Below are 3219 nucleotides of genomic sequence, written 5' to 3'. Positions count from 1 at the left end.
CAGAAAGGTACAGGGAGAGAGAGAGGACACACTACGGGAGAGAGGAGACACAAAGTTAGTGATGTGTAATGGTGGCATATAAAAGCACAGGGAGAGAGAGAGGAGAGGAGAGGAGAGGAGAGGAGAGGAGAGGAGAGGGGAAGGGAAAGAAACTCAGAGCATCATGGGGCCCCCCAGCAGCCTAGGCCTATAGCAGCATAACTAAGGGAAGGCTCAGGGTCACCTGATCCACCCTAACTATAAGCTTTATCAAAAAGGAACGTCTTAAGTCTAATCTTAAAGGTAGAGAGGGTGTCCGCCTGGCATTTAACTGGCATTTAAAGGGTTAAAATCCTGACAATTATTGAATTTTTGGTAGTTTTGAGCAAGTCTGAAGTTGTTTAAGATATTTATTAAAAACTGCAGAAAAAAATTTGAAATATGAAAAATTAATATTCATATTTTTGTTCGTGTACATTTTTTCCACGAATGTGTCAAAAGAGTACAAAATGCATACAAAGAGAAGAGTATAAATGACATTTAAGTGTAAATGACACTGGATTTAAAAAATATAACTAAAAAGAAAGTTTCCTGCCAAATTTCATGCCACAAGCTGTAACACAGCCAACATGATACCAAATCAAAAAAAGTCCAGAGGGTATGAGGGTTAAATGAATGAATAAAAACTTCTATCAGTATATGTATTCACACTGCTAGACCCTTCTGTTGTTATTTTAGGTCTCCATATGCCACCTTTGCAGTGGCATATGGAGACCTATTTATTTTTATTAGCTATATGTAGGAACAACATATAGCTAATAAAACCTATAATAATGTGATCATGAGCCTGTGGGGTGACTGTGGTTCAGTGGGTGGAGCGGTCATCTCCCAAATGGAGGTCTGGAGGTTCGAATCACGGTCCCTGCAGTTCATATGTGAATGTCCTTGGGCAAGACACTGAACCCCCAAGTTGCCCCCGATGGTTAGAGCCATCAGTTGAGTTGGCGCCGCAGATGGCTGCCTCGGTTCTGTAACGGAAACAAATTCCTTGTGTGTAACATACTTGACCAAATAAAGGTGATTATCCTTATCCTTATCCTTTGTCAGTGGATGTTTGGCGTATTTAAGTAATACCAATGAAGTGACACTAGAGGGCAGTGCAAGCAAACAGATAATATTTCACTAATGCAGGGTGAGGAGGGGCCCTCGTTGCTGCTCTATGTAACCTTGTGTTGTGTTTTTGGTGCCCCGTTGCAGTTGCAAGAAATATTTTGAGGCCATCTTTGCGCTCGATGAGCCTTAATATTTCTAATTGGTGCACTGCAATGTAAATGAGAACAGCATATCTACTGTACATCTATTGTAGATGCAATAGATGCAAAATGAGAAAGGGGAAGGAACATGTTCTGTGGTTTTCATAGCATAGTGTAATGTGACAATTATCAGATTTACATTTGTCTTTCAAAGTCTTCTCAGTGTTTTGACAGTGTACAGTATTTCTGTTGAGCATTGATTTAACAGACATCGACATGATGAGGAAGAGAATCCAAATATGCTCAGGATGTCCTCAATATGATATAAATATCTGATCAAAACTTTTGTTAATAGCATCAAAACACAGCCGAGCGATTCAGTAAAATACACATACACCTATCATTTCACAGTGAGACAGCCAAAGTAACAGACACATTATTCACAAAGCTCATATTCCTTTATTCTTTAGATGCATTTTGTCTCAGTGTTCTGAAGATGAGTAAAGAGGCTCACACCAAGGTTTTCACAGTACATCATTTTTCCACTGCTTGTCTCTCTTGTGTGTTTTTGATTGACTGCTGCAGGCTGTGATTGGCCAGAATGTCGGGGCCAGACAGGCACAAATGACACATAATCCTACATTCCTCTCACCTTCTGAGGATTAAATTTACTGTCCAGTCATCTTAGAGAAGTGTGCCCCGCTGGTTAGGATTGGATTGCAGAAAAGTAAAGCACAACCTTCTAACAGGCAGTCTCATCACAAGGACATACAGCCCAAATGGTGAGCAGTAGTTGGCTGTGAATAAGATTCAGGCCATGACTTAAGCAGGAAAGTAATTCCTCTTGTCAGGAAACCTAGGTCTAAGCTCTCTTTCCTTTGACTGTCACATACTCCAGTGTTCTACCCCAACATCTCTGTATCCTGTTCTATTCTTCATTCAGCTTTAACTCTGTACTTTCACTCTTTACAATTTCTTCTTTTTTTTCACCTTAACATATGTTCCTGTTCAGATTATATTCAGAGGTGTTCCTAATATTCTGACCCTCTCGTGTATGTAGCTGAGGAGGGCAGAAATATAGTGACACCTCTAGAAATAACAGTCAAGAGTCAAGAATCTTTATTGTCATTATGCATAGCACAGCGACATTTTTTCCAGCAGCTCTTGGCTTAAAAGACACATTATTTACATAACACACATAATGTACTCTAGTACAACTATGACCTCAATAATAAACCTATAATTTAATTTATACATTTATGACATTTATGGGGGTGACAGTGACGTGGTTAGTAGAGCAGCCGTCTCTCAACCAGAAGGTTGAAGGTTCAGATCTCGGTGCCTGCAGTCCACATGTCAAAGTGTCCTTGGGCAAGACACGGAACCCCCAAGTTGCCTGTGATGGTGGCGTGTATGCATGCAGCGGGCCATCGGCTCCAAACAAATTATCCTTGTACATGTCACAATAAAATAATGCTGCTAACTATGGCAATTTCACCCAAAACAGAAACATTTTGAGCTTCATAAACACAGATGTCATGGCGGAAGAGTTGCATTGAAATGCATACAATTGTACAGGTGTACCTAATAAAGTGGCTGGTGTATAATTTTACCCAAATTTGTTAAGAGGGCTGCTGAAAAACACATGTAGAGATTGCTGATGCAACTGACTGATGTGAATAAACCATGATGTGCTTTCAAAAGCAGCTTTTAGAGATCCTTTTTCTTAAACTGTGATGGCATTTTTTAAATTATGGCCTTTTGGGAAACATTACACCTAAACTGGAACGGGGCTTGCAGCCTACATACTGAGGACTTGCTGTCTCTACTCTTGACAGATATTTTTGCTTAGAAAGTGGAAAAGAGCTTTGAACCTTTCTACAAATTGCAATATGTGTGGGAGGAAAGAAATAACCAAAGACTAATCTCGCTACTGATGCCTGCAGAGCCTATGGAGCTCCTTAAAGTCAGGTCTACACACACACAG

Source organism: Monopterus albus, unplaced genomic scaffold, assembly GCF_001952655.1.
Source record: "Monopterus albus unplaced genomic scaffold, M_albus_1.0 scaffold2.1, whole genome shotgun sequence".
NCBI classification, from domain to species: domain Eukaryota; kingdom Metazoa; phylum Chordata; class Actinopteri; order Synbranchiformes; family Synbranchidae; genus Monopterus; species Monopterus albus.
The sequence above is the reverse complement of the archived record's forward strand: the minus strand, read 5'-3'. Positions refer to the sequence as shown.